Raw genomic sequence first — 17,018 nt, 5'->3', positions numbered from 1 at the left:
AGTGCTCTGAAAGCTCCCGACCGGCTMCGCCGTGCCAGGAGAACAACGGGGGAGGTTCTGCCACAATATATAACAAATTCCCAGGTCCTAAATGATGTGGCTGGAGGAGAAATGGCTGTTTTAGTATTTTCTGTTTCCTAGGTGAGACTGGGTGAACAGCAGTCATGCCCGAAACCCTGATCGGACCCCTGAAGTCAGACTTTTTGCCCAGTTAAGGAGGGAGGAGAAAAGRAAATGTTTCATTTCCCCTTCTCTCAAGCTTCTTTGATACCTATAGTACAACTTCATATTGATATTGGTAAGGAAAATAAAGCTGTTGGTGCTCATGAGAATAGTGGTGTTTGAATACAGTCCTTGCTGTCACAGATGTATTATTCTTTTCTCCCTTCCCTGAGCTATAATGTGCTCTTCAAATGCTATTGATGCTGAAGAGCAAGAACTTTTTTTTTTTTTTTTAAGTATTTTGATAATCATAATATGGGAAATTCCTTGCATGCTAGAATTTAAAAGTGAGTGAATTAACAGACAAACCTTTAAAAGATAAATTGATAAACAGAAGAAGGAAGAGCATATTTATCCCCTGTAGTTTTATTCTATTAAGGGCCAATGCTGAAATAGCTGATTCATTCTTCCACTTTTATTCTTGGGATGTGCTGACAGCTGCAGAATATGATGCCAAGTGCTGGCTGCGGCTTGTCCTGCATTCAGACAGGCTGTGGGGAGTAGTTTTGATATTGCTGACTTTAATCCAGTAAGCAGAGACAGAAAGGGAAGCGCTGACAGATCGAACTGACCAACAGCCTTTGGCTTCGAGGCTGTGAGCAGCCGTGTGCAATAGGGGATGGTGAGAATTTGCTCTGAGGAGGGATTCCAGCTTGTTGCTTTTTCTCTTTAACCTAAGTATAGCTGGATTTTTGATGCTTTCAGCCATTTAGCTGCTTCTTACTAGCTCTTTACCTACCTCTAGTAATGAATGCATCTCCCTCCTATGTTATCTATACCATAATGAGATTATTCTATGCTGAGATTACAATAGCATAAAAATGAGAAAACATTATTAGCAATGTATAAATTATATTCGTTTGATCCATGCCATTATTATTTGTTCCAAGGCAGCTGATACTGCTTTGTTTTCATTTGTGAGAGGCAGGAGAAGAACAGGTAGTACTTCCATGGCACGCAGGTTCAGCTCAGCTGGAGAGAAGGCACACTTACATCTGCTGCCTGTAAAGGTTTACAGCTGCTTTTTTATGATCCATTCACTGAACAGAAGGAAAAACCTCTTACATGCAACAGGAAATATAGTGCATGTGCTTTTGATGCAAATAAAAAGCAGAAGCATTAGCATTACTAACAATCATATTTTCAATTTAGTTTAAATCTTGAGATGCTTTGCAGAGGGTCAGCACTCTTGGGTGGTATCAAAGCATTGCACTGTGTAAATATGAAATTCAGGTACTGTAGATGCACACACAGTAGCTAGTGGTCCTTTCTCAAATACTTGAAGTACTTGTCCTCTGGACAAGCGAAGAGTGAAAAATAAAGTACTGTCTCCGGTATAACAGAGGAAATTTGTCGTAGCCGTAGAAATTAAAGCTACGTGCTTCAAGTTGTGGAGAGGTTTGGCAATAACAACTCCAAGAATGTGGAGCGGCCACCGATGAAAAGAAAACTCTCTCCATGGGATTTCTCACTCTTAGATAATTTTATTTTTGGCCTAAGATCATGTAGGAGAATGTCTCTTTGTAAAGGATGTAAGTTTTTTAAGAAAAAGAGGAACAGGAGGAGGAAAGTGTTACTGGCTTCTGATGTTAGAAGCTGTATGGTGGAAGTGATCCTTTTATAAAGTCATTCTTTGTAAACTGTTACCAAATATTATTCTGCTGAACATCAAAGATACTATTTTTACCAAAGACAGCCCTGATCGGATGAAGAAAATAAAGATGCAGACAAAGGATGATGACACTAAGATCTAATCCATATGGAGAAGAGCAGGTTTTGCACAGGTTCACCTGGCCATCAATCAGCTGATAGCTTAGTTGCTACATGGGCCCCAGGCGCTATGGGTAGACAAGTTTAGACAAGCTTGTCGATCCTCACTCTGTCTTCGTAAGGGATTTAGAAAGTTAATCTATTTATCCAAATTAACAAACTGATGCCAGGAACTGACTGTATAGCAGGATTTCCAGTATATAGAACTGCATGGCAGCTTTCTGTGTTTGAAACGTTTCGCASAAAGTTTCAATGCCGTTCAGATTCCCCTGCTCAGTGAGAGCTTGGAAATCTCTCCGTGAAGGGTCTGCGTATTTTCACTAGCTTCTTTTATCTTGAAGGAGGGAGAAAGATCTATGTCACAGGTTTCAAGCCAGCACTTTGAGCCTTGATTGCTCTCAGTGCCTCTGTAACTCCTTTACGTGGCACTAATTCTTGCGAAAAAGTGTCGTCTGATTCTGTCCCCCTACTTGTAACTTTTGATTATCCATTCTTGATGCAGATGAATTTTCCTGTGAAATTACTGGAACAGAATGAAGGCAGATGATTTGAAAACGAATTGCCTGGAAAAATTGTATGTATGGGTTTTGCTTTTACAGCTGCCTTTTTTAAAGTGTTCACCTGGATATGAAACAAACAAAAACCAATTAAACCCTGTTTTCCTCATCCTCTGTATCAGATCACATTTTCAGCAATTTTCCTACAGCAGCGATTTCATTCAGTTTATGTGAAATTGGGTCAAAGACTGCACGTTTACCCCTACAGCTATCTCTGTTCTCCCCATAAATACCTCTTCCCTATAGGCATCATGATGCAAACGTGGTGTGCATATGTTCTATTTGCAACGTATGGGCCAGAAAGGGATGAAGTACAGCAGCTGTGTGATCAAGAAATAATTTATATGTTAGAAAGATCAGGGAAAGGAGTTATATTAACACAAGATAATAGAAAAAGAGAAGAAAAAAGTTGTGCATCTGTACCTGCATAGAGTTGTATAACTTTTTAGGTATGTGGAAAGATTGTTTTTAATTTTTAGCATTTTTTTTTAATGTTACATTACCGCAACTGCACCCTGCATTGCCAGTGTTACAAGTTGGATCATGTTTGCTTGTAAATGCATTTATAATATTATAATTGCAATGACACCTGAGAACTGAGAGTGTAGTGCATTTACCAGCTATCCAGTGAGATATTGTTTATCCATTCTCCGTTAAGCCTAACTATTTACTATCGGCAGACTTCGCTATTGACTTACTATCAACAAACCAACATTGGGAGATTGTGTGGTATTGCTTGTTTAAACGTACCTCGAGGAAGAGCAGTGCAAACTATCATGGTTTAGCAAAAATAAATAGTAGATCACACAGAATGATTTTTTTAATATACCTTGTTTACACATATAGTTTCTCTGTTTCTCCTATGTATTAACTAACCCATGAATTTGATTTTTTTAATGGAAAATAGCCTCTTGATACCTAAGAAGGTGGTTCTTTAAAATAGCTGAAAAGGGGAAAGTGAAGGCTGCCAGAAATGCCTTACTCAGAGGGCGTGAAAGGTGAAGGCCTCTTCAGGTAGGCATAAGGTCGTCCTGAATCGGCTGTGAACAGTGAGGAAGTCAGAGAGTTAGAGTTTTCAAGCAACCTCATTTGTAATCTACTTGCCCTTCCCTTTACTTTTTATTTTCATTTAATTTCAGTAATACCTAAAGAAGAGCCTGCCTTCACCCCAAGCTATTGGTCTGGAACCCTGTGTGGTTTAAGTTGATACAGCACTAACTTTTGTCTTCAAGGCTGCAACAGCTCACACAGTCCGGCACCGTTTGCCATTAAAAAGGCATTATGCCAATAGTGACTGCTTTTCCTTGGATTAAAAGTGTTGTTCCTAAATGGATCCGGCTACTCTGGAGAAGAAGACACAATCTGTATTTCTAGTCCTGATAATATTGCTATTTGACTCATTTTTATCAGTTGAATTCAAAGATTTATTTTTAAAGCAACGTTATAACTTGCATGATTATGTTTTACTCCTATATATCTCTGTCCTGTATACCTATATATYTTACATATATAGCCCAGCATATCCACGACCAAACTGAAGCTCCTGCCTTACAGAAACATGTGCTGTAGTCGTGATCAATTCCAAGAGCAATAGGATGTAATAAATACATACAAAACCAGACTTTTTACTGATTTGTAGGCTCCCAGCACAGACCATAAGAAATAATATGTAATTGTCTGTGGCCTGCAAGAAGTATTGAACTGGAAGGAGATTGCAGAGCTGCAGTGGTGCTTTCAAGTATTTCAACTACTCAGATGAAGCTTTTCACATCTAAACTTTCTTGTTAGAGAGAAGTGAGGACTCTGGATATCATATTAATAAAGCCATAAACCACTTTTTTTTATCATAAAGTTAGCAAATTTTGTGTCTAGCTGTCATTGCTAAGAAAGAGGAATAACATCACAGTAATTAAACCAAAATTTTCTAGTGAAGTTTGAAACTACTTTGATATAATTGCTTTCTGATTTGCCATACTCTGTCAATAGAGCAGATATTCTTCTTCTAAGACTACTTAGTCTTCTAAGACTAAGAATTAATCTTAATTTTAAAGTTGTTTGGCTTTCCAGTTCCTGATTCTGTTTACTACCAATATAGTTGTGATGTGGTATATTTGTGTTATACTATCAGTATAAGATATGGTTCCTATTAGAGATTATAGGATTAAAAAAAAAAAGCCAATTACTGTAATAAGGAACTACATCAAAATTACAAGGAAATAAAAATGGAAAAGGGAAAATAAAGACTGTAGTAAAAGCATGATATGTTTACTGATTCAGATGGAAAGATCCGTTGTGTTGCTGAGTTGTGTGGTAATAYGTACGTGTTACTCTGGACCTATTTGTTCTGCCATTGCAAGGATATGGATGGGTATCAAGAAATGCTGYGTATTGCTTATTTTAGCTTAGTTTAGTTTTTAATTCTGTTATTTAAAGAATTCCAGAAAATCCATGACTGCTGAATGAAAGGTGATTGTTAAAAGATAGGGTCTGAGAATTAGTTTTAAATTAGAATGAACTTGCGTACTCTAAATATTGCTTTTTATGTTGGCTGTTAGGASAGATATACTCGCAAAGTTGAGCAAGATAAAGGCCTTACTATATACGTTAGAGGTCAGGTAACTTCTTTTGCTTTTTTATTGTTTACTGTTTACCGTAGTTTAACTGTAGCTTAATTTCCTTAGGTACACAGTAAGTCAGTGATCTCTGGAGAACGTGCTGTTGTTGAACCAGGACGAGCAGTGCTATTTTAGCTAGTGATGCCTGAACTAGAATGTTTTTTGTTGTACGTAGATTAAYGTAAATTACTCTCCTTTAAATATAAATCTACATCGGTGCTATCCAGCAACCTCAGATTTCCCCCGCGGCGCGGGGCCTTGCTGCGGGGAGCCCTTTCCAGCGCGTCAGGCACACAGTTACGTACCTGAGGCCTTATAAACGGAACGCAGGCAGCAAAACCTGAGTTTGCTGCTCAGTAAGCGTCTTTATTACCTCCTATCTGACTGTGATAAAATCCCCAGGGAGCACGGGTCAAAGTTTATTCTGTATGCAGAGTCTATGTGCAGAAAAAGAATGCACAGGATGTGGTTTACTTCTAATCTCTTAAAAGCCGAATAAGTAAGGCAGTGTAAAAGTTCACTCTTACCATCCTCTCACAGGAAAAGGAAGGAGGGGAAACGCAACATATATAATATTTAGAAAAGAAAGGAAAACTGGTTAAAAGGTCGTTTAGGAATAATTGTCACAAAACCTTTCCTGTCAGTTTACGGTCTTTCTCATTATCCATCAGGAAAAACAAATCTCAGCTATTTACATAGATAGATTTTATTTCATTCCCCTCTTCCAGTATGACCATAATTCTGGCTGCTCTTACTAAAAGAAAAGTTAGGAAATGAGTTAGTTAAAATATTAATGTAGTGAGTTACATTTGCTAAAGCAATAAAGAGCTTTACATGGTGTTCTGAAATACCGGAATTCAATTCRCAGAGTTTGCCAAAGCTCTATTTTTATTTTGTCTTCATCTGATGTTATCAGGGTTGTTCGTGTTCCAAAAATGGATGAGTTTCAGCAGTAGTTAGCAGTTGGTAATAGGAGTCAAGAAGAGTGAGGTTTTTAACACATTCAGAATGTTGAATTTCCCCTCCATCTGATGATAATAATTTAACATAAAAAACTCACAAAATTGTGTGGATTTTAAAGAGCCTCCCACACACCTTATGGAATTGAAATTCTGTGTGGGCCTGGAACCACGAGCATGTTCAGTAAGTATGATCTCCAGAAGCGCGTTTTATTTAAGAAAAAAATTAAATGAAAAATTAATTGTAGCTATTTTATCCAAACACTCCAGTTTCCTAACATTTCAATTATGCCTATTAGGCAACCATGCCATTTATGTTTAACTAAAAATTTCCTTAGGGTGATAGCTGTAAAATTTAAATATTTGTTTACTCATTTGGGGAGTTTCAATTATAGGAACATAATATTATGCTAAATCTTGAAGTATGTCCAAGGAAAGGTCACGCTTTGCTGAAACCTTTTGGTGAAGCTTTTTCATACCAAAATATATTTAACAGTATTGTCTGCTGTGCATTTTCATCAGGTCACGTAATTTTCATTGTGGCATAAAGACCTGCTTTTAACCCTGGATTCACAAGCAGACCTGGCACATGACCAAGATATATACTCTGCTCTATGGATTCACAAAACAGGCTGACGCAGAGGACATATTGTAGATAAATGTGGGAAATCCTATCTGCTTCATCATCCAGTAAGTGAGAGGAGAAAAAAAAATCCTTTTCTGAGCCATTTTTAGGAAACTATTTCATGAACATACACTATAAATGTTTTTAGTGGGTTTTTTTTTGGAAGCATGGCAGGTGGGACTCAGAAATTGTTAAGACAGAGTAGGCATAGCCTTAGTGTATTCAGGAATGCATCTGCTACTGCATTTTATTAACAATTTACCTTTCTTTATTTACCTAGTAAAAATATAATAACACCATAGAAAACTATTCGTCTTAATTGTACTGGTAATGCTGTAAAATGAAAATACCACGCATATGTGTCAGTATAGTTATAAAACTAATYCTGCTCTGACTGTTACAACAATTATTTTAATCTCAGCGTTAAAAAAGGTACAGRCACGAGGGGGTCAAGCTGCAAAGTCTGCTAAACAGAGAGAGRTTTTGCAGACCTTTTGCTGAGGTTCAGGGATGGAGCCCTCATCTCCTACCATCAACCTGTTTTAAAATACTGACTATTACTCAGTAGAGGACGTGTTTGCAAATTCGGATCACTGCTTGTCTCCGTTAGTCCCAGAGACCATACATGAATTCTGAATATACTGGCTAGCGCTGCAGTTGCACCATTTTTAGAACTTTTTTTRCTGTCCCCACAGTAAATATATTGTAATATGAAAGGTATTTGTGGTAACATTTACTCTGTTGATTGAAAGCAAAATATTGCTCACAGTGAAACCCTTCAAAATTTGGGTTGAAGTTGGTAGATCTTAGAAATATAATTATATAAATAAATAAATAGTTTTAGGATACAAAAGATAGTGAAGCCATACAGAATGACACAGAAAAGATACACATACTCTATTTTGTGTACATATTTTGTAGTATGGACCCTTTATTATCATAAAGGGTTGGGCTATAGTTAGAAATGTAGGAGATATAGTTAGGCTGTAGTTAGGAATTACACTATAAAGAAATTTATCACTTTTTTGTGCTATGTATACTTCATCAGGTTTCGCTCATAAATCTGGCACACTAACAATGTTTTACGAGATATCATTATAGAAGCACTAAAAAAAATACTGTTACTGTGAGTAGTTTTGCCAAAAAAAATTACTTCCTGAAGAAGTCAATCACGTATAGAAAAAAAACAGAAATATGCTATTTTTACAGAGATTGTGTATAAAAAACATCTTCAGGAACACTACATGGAATATTATCTTCCTTAGGTATCTGCCCATTGATAACATATTTTTATCACGATACAGCAATCTAAGGGAAAATATTGCACGTTCCTTTCTCATTTCTGTTAGAAAATTAAATTCCGATAAGGTTCTATACGATGTGTCTCTTATTACTCTGTAGAGTGGCAATTTAAGGACTAGAAATGCATGTTTTTTTCGTCTTTATGATCCAAATCTGACCACTGGAGTTGCTTTCATGCTGTTGTTTTCATGAAGTCAGAAAATAATTGTTCAAAGCTCACTTAAATCTGCAGTAGCCTTCAGTTCAAGGGAAGTTCAGTTAAATCCAAAATACATGGTTGAAATATAGAGCAAATACTGGCTTCTTGCTGATAAATTAAAACAAATAGTATTTGTTTTTCTCATCGCTTTATCATCAGTTCCTCTTATGAATGCTAAGTAAACTGCAGATGAGAAATTATAAGAAAACACATCTTGCAAAATGAAGCATCAGTTGCAGTCAAAAAATGGACTATACTAAAAATTAAGCAACGAAGAAAACAAATTGTGGATGTTAGGATGCCAATATGAAATATAGTATGGGCTTGCCAACATTGAAGAGATAGCAGAATGTAGACTGAATTATTAATGTTAGCACTTACCAGACAAGCTCTATGAGTATAAAGCAAAAAAGATGACGCTTACTATTAAAGATTAGTAAACTTCCTCCTAYTGCAGGAAACATTTTATACTTTGTTTTCTTCTTATTTATTTTTGCATTTCAAATACGTCAGTGTCTCTGATTCTAATGGGAATGGCCATGTTAAGGTCAGGTTAAGTGTAAATTGCCTGCTTAGGAGATGTCAGTGTGGAAATTCTGCAAAAATAAGAATGTATAATTTTGAATGTTTATGTTTTATTAATAGATATTCTATGTTAAGTCCAGGTTTGAGTGGATAAGGAACAAAATACAGTTGTGCAAGTATGTCACATGATGCTGGAGTGTATATAGCACTAATGAAAGTGGAAAATTAAGCTCCTAACTTTATAAATATATACCTTGTGTCACGATTATGCAAAGAAGTAGGTTGTGCTCTTTTATCACCAGGGACCCTTGCTCTAAAGGGACAATTGAACATAGCTGTAGAGCACAGAAATCACAAAATTTCTTCCACTCCAATAATAAATAAATGGAGTCAGAATGCATATCATTTTCATTAAATTAATGCCTAGTTGTTAAAAGTAAAGGTATTTCATCCTCCCTCCCCTCTTGGAACTAGAAGGACCGATTTCAATTTAGGGTTCAGTAATACGAGAGCAACATAGCTCTAAGGCAACTGAGAAGTTGGATGAATACAAGCTGTGCTGCTGCCTGCGCACAGGTTTTCAGATTATCGATGGCCTTTGTCCTCGTATGACTATAAATAGTATTCTGGCTTGTCTTTTGATTACATAGGTTATACAGATACCCAGGGAAATGTGCTTTTGGATAAAACTTAATGTGCTTTATTTAGTTTCAGCTAGTAAGATTTTATTTAATTAAATGAATTATGTAGATTTTTTTTAATTGTCAGAATGCCAACAAGGATCTACTGGGCTTTGGAAATCCTTTCCATTAGAACAAAAATGACTTTGTTTCTTATAATGAACCTTTTCGGGGCAGAAATCTTTAATATGGCTCAAGGCCATTTTGATATGGCTACTTTTAATTAAGCACATAAATTATTAACATTTTGAAAACTGGAATGAGTTCTTTTCATAGTATTTTTAGCATGCCTATTTCTACTTAATATTCTTTCTTGTCAGATAATTCTACTGACAGACAGATAAGGTAAGTCCTAAGGTGTTCAGGAAAAAAGCCTATATCATTGTTCTAATGAGTAAACAGGGCCTTTCGCACAGTAAGTGATAGTGTTAAGCACCACTCAGGATGAGGACCATCAYGAGTACTTTAAAATACTAAAGTACTGCATGTATCTATCTATATTTAAATCATAGATTTTTAAAAAATTATTTTCCCCTGTGTAACATAGCTCACATATTTTTCTGCAAGGAGTTTTGGAGCTTTTTAAATTTATACATCAGAAAAAGGTAAATTAACCATAAAAGTCTATTTAAACAAAGAAAAGAGATGAAACTCAAGTCTAGGACAGTAAACCAATGTAGACATGAGGCTCTGCATCTTCCCCTAGTTTCCTCAAGCAAGCCTGACAGAGGATTTGCCAGAATGTGTCATGTGCTCTAAAGCCTAGGAAACACAGTTTTAAATATCACTGTTTTAAACAAATGATCGTAATGAATTTCAGGACTTTTGATAGTTTAAAACAGAAGGCTTTAGTTGTATATGTATACAATTGCATTACACGCTCTTTTGTATAAGCTRTGGTGTAAAGGGCTTTGATGTAAATTGTATCTGGCAATGTGTCATACCACACAAAATTAAAAATATCCGTCCCTAGCATGTACTTAATATTCTGCTGTGTTTTGGTATTGTTAGAACACGCACTCTGTGAAAGTGAACCAATTAATGTCTGGTTTGATTTATGGGTCATAAACTATGAGGCTGCAACCATAAATAGTGCAAAGGGTTTTGATTGTAAGAAGATGCCAAGCATTCCCCTTCTAAAAATTAGATCTCAYTTAAATGTCTAATATCAGGAAATAACACATCATTTTTATTTTCATTTTCACTCTTTTCTGTGACTATTACGGATCATATGATCTATAACAAAGAGCCATAATAATGTGTCACACGTTGAACTCGGTAAATTTTATTAAAATGTTATCCACTCTTTTCTTCCCAGTGAGTCTCTAACTTATATTGTCTCATTCAGGAGTAAAATGGTACTGTCTTCTGACCTGTCACAGTGTTATCTCTGGTTCTGTTCAGATATTTTCGTTACAAGCATTATGTTGTTGAATTGAATAATAATGAAGTGAATGGTGTTTAAGATGAATTTTAGAATTAGTACACTAGCTCTTCCAAAAATGTTTTAAAGCTTTCATTCGTCCTTTTTTTTTTAATGATGCTAAATAGAAGTTCAAAGATACTAGAAAGCATTTCCCTCATCTTTTCATTAGTGTGGTATAAAGACGAATGAACATATACATTTCCAGTGTGTATATATATTCACACACAGAGAGAGAATGAATGAATACTAGATCTCTTCTGAGTTCTTCARATATTAGCTCACCTGAAGTTCTTGATCTCATTATCACCACCCAGTGGAAAAGCTTGGATCTAATGCCAAGTTCGGATGTGAACTTCAGGACTTCTTCCTGTGGAAATATCTACTACTTGAGTAAATGAACTGAAGCTCCCTGGAGGTGAGGTTTCCTATTGACTTTGGAAGACTTTTGATCAATTCTTAAGGCTACAGATCTGCTATCCTAGATCTCAATATGTATACTTTTAATATTTATTTATTTGCTTTTTTTTGCTGGGCTTTCACTTTGATGCCTCATCTGTTTTGGTTACAATTTAGCTTCTTAAGCATCTTTGAAGTGTTTTTTTTTCTAATAGAGCAAGCTTTAATTGTTTAAAATATAATTAGTAAAAATTTTAATTGATAAAAATTAAAATTTGGTGCTCATTATTTAGTCAGCTTCCTTTTCAGAAAAGTACAAGATATTGAAAGTCTGCTTCAAATCTCCTAGGATATTGCTTATGGAATTAAAATGGCTTTAAAATTGTGCTAGCTATGCAATTTGCGTTCTAGATTTTAGGAGGTTTTTGCTGGACATACTGAAGAAGCTGATTCTGAGGAAGTGCAAAATTCTGTGGTCTCACCGCATTTTATTTTGAGCTGTTGTAGGGGAGTAGTATATTTTTTTACAGAATTTTTCAGTGCTATGCCTGGAATACTGTTCCTTGCACTGTTGTACTAGATTACTATAGAAGTGAAACTGAAGAGGACTCTTATATAGCAATCAGTTATTAAAAATTGAGATATAGCAACCAATGATACCATATAAGCACTTTTCCTACCTTGGTTTTTGTTACCTGCTTTAATTTGTTTTTATTTATTATGTTCCATCTTGACTTGGATGTTTAGTTTGACTGGATGTTAGGAAATTCTAATTCCATCACAGATTGTTCTTAGCACTCTCTTATAAGTTGTTGTTGCAGGGCTCCATTTGATTTCCATGTAGAGTCACTCTTCAAATGTGTGCGGTGGAGGATTTGCTTGCAAGACTGGTGCTGGCTTGTTTAACATASCACAGTAAATTATACTTTTAATGTTTGAAACAGACCACAGTTGCTTATGAAAAGGACTCTTTCACCTTGGCTGGACCGACAGGTGTTTTATGACCCTTGTAAAAGTCTCCCTCGATTTAAGTCTTTCATGATACATTGATTTTTGGTCATATTCAGAGTCTCTTTGTCCCCCCCCCCCCCAATTTGCAAATTGAAAGAAGAGAACAAAACAACAATGTTCTCACTAGCATCCTTCATGCTCTTGAAGCTGCAGCTTGAGAACTGTGCTAGGGGATCTAGATGACCACATAGTACAAGACTTGTCATAAATGTATTTATTTTTGGGGTGGGAAAGGTTAGGGAAGGAAAAAAAACCAACAAAACTCCTTCCAGGAGTTTGCATGAGCTGATGGGGAAATTCTGCAGCATGAACTTAGAAGAGAAGGTAAAGAGAACAGTGTATTTGATTTATAACAGACAAATCTTTCTCGCGATAGTATCCTAAGGCAGACAGTGGTAGTGTTGGTAATCTGAACAAGGCAGAAAACACTTTTTGCATCTCTCATGACATGACATTGTTCAGGGCTAGATATAGAAGCTATATGGGTATAAGAAGAGTAAGAGTGGTCATTCTCATCTTGCCAGACTGCTTCTCCCAGGAACTGCTCTGCAAGGACTAAGGTATAAATTACAGCCTTTGGAGGGCTGGAAAGGAGTAAAGAAGACAAAAAAAATTCTTCTGTGTATGCTATGCGTGGACTCGTTGGAAAAACAAGGTGAATTAGGCAGGCCCTGACACTACATTTAATTTGGTAACTTTCGTTACTGGTTCCAGCTCTTACCTCCTTTTTCTGCCAGATTAAAGTTAGGGAAGAGGCTGGTGCTAGGTGTAGAAGCGCTGCTATTCATCAGCCATGCATACCTGAACAGATTAAGCCATCCCTTGAGTGAGGGGAGAGGGTGAACATGMCCTCACATATGCAATATTATTTCAGTAAATGTCTACAAACAGGCGCTTGGAAAGCTGGCTTCTTCAGCATGAGTTTCTCATCCGTGCGTTCCTCAGCACAATCCAACAGTGTGTTTCAATCTTCTCTGCTTCTTCTCAGACCAGGCAGAAGTGTCAGGACAGCCTCTCTGACTCTCTTCCTGCGACTTGTGAAGGTCGAAGGGTCCAGTCCAAGATGCTGGCGCGTGCCGCCGAGCCGGGTGTCCCCGTCGGATCCAGGACGGTGCTGCTGTTGCCCCTTAGCTTCCGTGACGCCGGCCCTGCRCGCGGCCCGCGCAGCTGGAACCGGGTGCCCGCTGCCTGCGCTCTCTGCATGCCTCAGGTACAGGGAAGCCGCACGCACTGAGGAACCAGGGTGCGAGAGCGTCCCGGCTTCCCTTTTGGTAGTTTCACTGCGCTCAGAGGGCAGGAAGGTGTGTGTCACACAGCGCACAAAGTATATTGCCCAGTAATGGCATTTAAAAGGTAAAGGAGWTGCTCCTGTTTTTCCTTCTGCTTAATGCGGAGATGAAAGATGTCTGAAGAACAGGGGGAAACATGGAACACTAAGTGAGAGAAGCAGAAAAAGAAACGAAGGAGAGCAATGAAAGGAGGCTGAAAGTAGAGGAGATGGTAAGAAGGGTACAAGGATGTGTCTCATACAGCAGATCACATATTGGGGGGGAGACTGTTCGGAGTAAGAATTCAGTAAGAATTGGTGTGGGAGCTGACTTGAGTTTCTTGTGACTTATACAGATGTTTCCTTCTGTCCTTAATGGATGTGTTTCAGCAGTAAGTGAAATCATTTCTCAGAATATATTGACTTGGTATTGTATAGTCTGTAACGCACTTTAAAGACTGTTAAACAAAAGGGGATTGTTCATGCCATTAAATATTTTATTCTAAATTATGCTAGGACTATTTCTTGAATGATGAACGTTGTTAAATATTAAACTGCAGAATACTGAGATTGGACACTGGCAGAAAAACAACGTATATGAATTAATGCAATTCATTCACTGGCTTCTAGTTCAGAAACTTTACAGAAAGTGGCTCATATCTGCATCTTGTTTCTTGAATTGATATTTCCAGTTTTGTATAGGAACAACTCCTTGAATTTTTTTTCAAATATGGAGTATCAAGTAGAAAAAGCAAACGAGTAAATCAGTAACACTGGCTATTATGTTATGGCAGAGACTTGAATAAATAAGCAGTTTAACTACACAGATCAAGAACCGGATATTTACTCAGAGAAAYAGGACAGAGAATGTCTGAGGAACAGGACAGAGACAGAAAGAGGCAGCATTGATYGTATGTAGGAGCCATGGGGTTAGGGACTTTAGAAGTTTATTAAGATTAAAAAAGAAAGAAGGAAAGAAAGAAAGATCTGGGAAGGAAGAAACATCTGAGCTTGAAACAACAGGCTATGGAGAGGCAGAATGAGACATTATGAAAGTAGAGTAAAGGATTAAAGGCAGGCATACAAAGAAGACTGGAGGAAACAGAGTATCAGAGCAGCCAACCAGAAGAAGTAGGAGCAGAACCCAAATATGTGGCTCATTAGGTGCCGTTTAATACAATTCACTGTTTGGTTATACAGGGCTTTGGAGGACTTGTGTGTCCGTGTTTAACTAGTTTTTTGTCTAATAGAGGAGGGCAACCYTTATCTTAATTAGTAGAAGCTACAGTAGCTTTTAAAGTAATTTAGGTTCTCACATTCGTTACAAAGCACAACACTGATCCTTTCAAACCTGAGCTAAGGGAGTAGATTACTCGTCTACTGCTCCCACTCTACCACAGGAAGAAGTCTACCATAGCCCTGCAACCTGGCAGGAGCTCGCCAGCAGTGTCTGTGTGCCTCTGAGAGCAACCATACAATATTGAAAATACGACTACGTGGATTTTAATAGTTAAGTATGTCAGTGATATGTAYTGAAATGGTCAGCACAGGTACTTCAGAGAAAAAGGCAACATTCTCCGAAATTGTGAATCTGGGCAGTAAACTGTCTGCAAGGAGTTTCATTTCCAGGCAGATTCCTGACATATCAGTAACATTATACTTAGCAGCTGGAAAAAATTGTTGTTCTGGTCCAAATCTGGAAAAGTTTTAAATCCTATTCCCAGAAAGGAGTTGCATAAATTTMTTTCTTTTCATTTTTATTTTCATTTCTCTACCTTTTCATTATATTAGCACACCTAAGTTTAGGAAATTTTCGAACGAGATAAGCTCGCTGCCTAAAAAGACTTCTTGGCTAAACCTTTCAGTTGGCAGTTTTATCATTGCCACCAACAAAAAAGTTGCTACCATAATCTTACACTTTCCTGCAACCTTATACCATTGAGAGCCTAATCTCAATGTTATTTACACCTGTGATCCTGTCAGAAACTGAAACTGGGCCTTAAATGTGCTGTGTTATTAAATATATCAACTAGTGATGATATCAACTTCATGATTATACTTTAATAATCTTTGTGATTATTTCTGGATATGCATGTATATACTTGTAAGCAGAAAAATAGTGTAGTATTATGTGCCTGTACCTTTTCACTCTGTTTTTTGGCTGCACCAAGAAGTAGCAAATTCTGATGTCTCACCTGTCTCAGCTGTCAAAACTTACTGCTTTTACCATTTGCATGATTCCTTCAAAAGGCTGAAAATTCTGAAGGATGAGTGAGTGACACCTGTCAAAATTTACTACCCACAGGAAAGAGGGAAGGAGAGAGGAGAAAATTCTTATTGGAGGAAGGCGCTTATAAATGATTGCTTCCTAAATCAATAATACAAATAGCAAAGTCAGGAAATTTTGACAGGAAAGTGAGACCCATCAGAATTTCCTGGAAGCAGTTCCTTTATTTTTGAGGACAGGATGATAAGATCATGATTATTTTGTTGCCAGCAGTAAATGCTGACTAGGAGGCATTTTGTGATGTTATATCATGGCTCTGAGTTTATTTTTATAGGTGTTCCCTCTTTTAGCATTGGAATTTCACACTGTGGTGTTTTTTTTTTTGTTTTTTTGTTTTTTTTTTGTTAGCAACCAAAAGTAAGGGTAAGGTAGGCTAGAAGATGAACTATCTAAGAATATTTAGTGTCTTAAGTGATAAACCTGCAAATCATAGATCCTTTAGGAGAAAAAAAGATTTAAGCATTTTTAATGAAGTTATAAATTGTGACAAATTCTGTTTTTGACAGTGAGTTCTTATTTGTTACCAAAAAAACCCTTATGGATAAGGWGCACGGTGTGTACTGTAATACCTCGTACTGATGTACCTAATGTTTTTTAAGTCGTAGCTTGCAAGGCGCTTTACAAACCCGAGTGCGTTATTTGCATGTCAAGGTTGAGGGGAAGGACTGCAGAGTCGGTGTCAGCGCCTGCAACACCGCGTGTTTGCGCTCGTGTTCCCGTTCGTCCCCGAGGCCCTGCCCCASCGCCAGGACTGCAGAAGCCAGGAGCAGACCCGAAACGCTGCCGCGGGCTGGGACCGGCAGCAGCCGGGCGTAGCCGGGAGCGCGCATCCGCCGGAGCCGGGGCGGCGGCCGCGCCCGGCGAGGCTGCAGGCGGACTCTGCGGGGCGGGGGGGGTCGGCCCTTCCCCACGGCTCCTCACCCACGGCGACGCATCCTCTCTACAAGTTTTGCGCGCAGGCTCCTTATTTGCAGGATTCCCAGTCTCCCCCAAGCGGGTAGCGGGAAGACGGAGCCCCGCGCAGCGCTGCGCGGCTAAAGGGGGTTTCTAGCGCGCCCGGCAAGTGCAGTGCGAGACGGGATCTGCCCTAAGCGGGGAACGAGAAGCCTCCGCCGCCGCGGGCGGGAGGAGGCCGAAACCGCGGCGCGGCGCGTCCCTCGGCGCTGCGCGGCCGGCC

This window comes from Rhea americana, unplaced genomic scaffold (assembly GCF_003343005.1).
Source record: "Rhea americana isolate MKP2758 unplaced genomic scaffold, rheAme1 scaffold_12, whole genome shotgun sequence".
NCBI classification, from domain to species: domain Eukaryota; kingdom Metazoa; phylum Chordata; class Aves; order Rheiformes; family Rheidae; genus Rhea; species Rhea americana.
The sequence above is the reverse complement of the archived record's forward strand: the minus strand, read 5'-3'. Positions refer to the sequence as shown.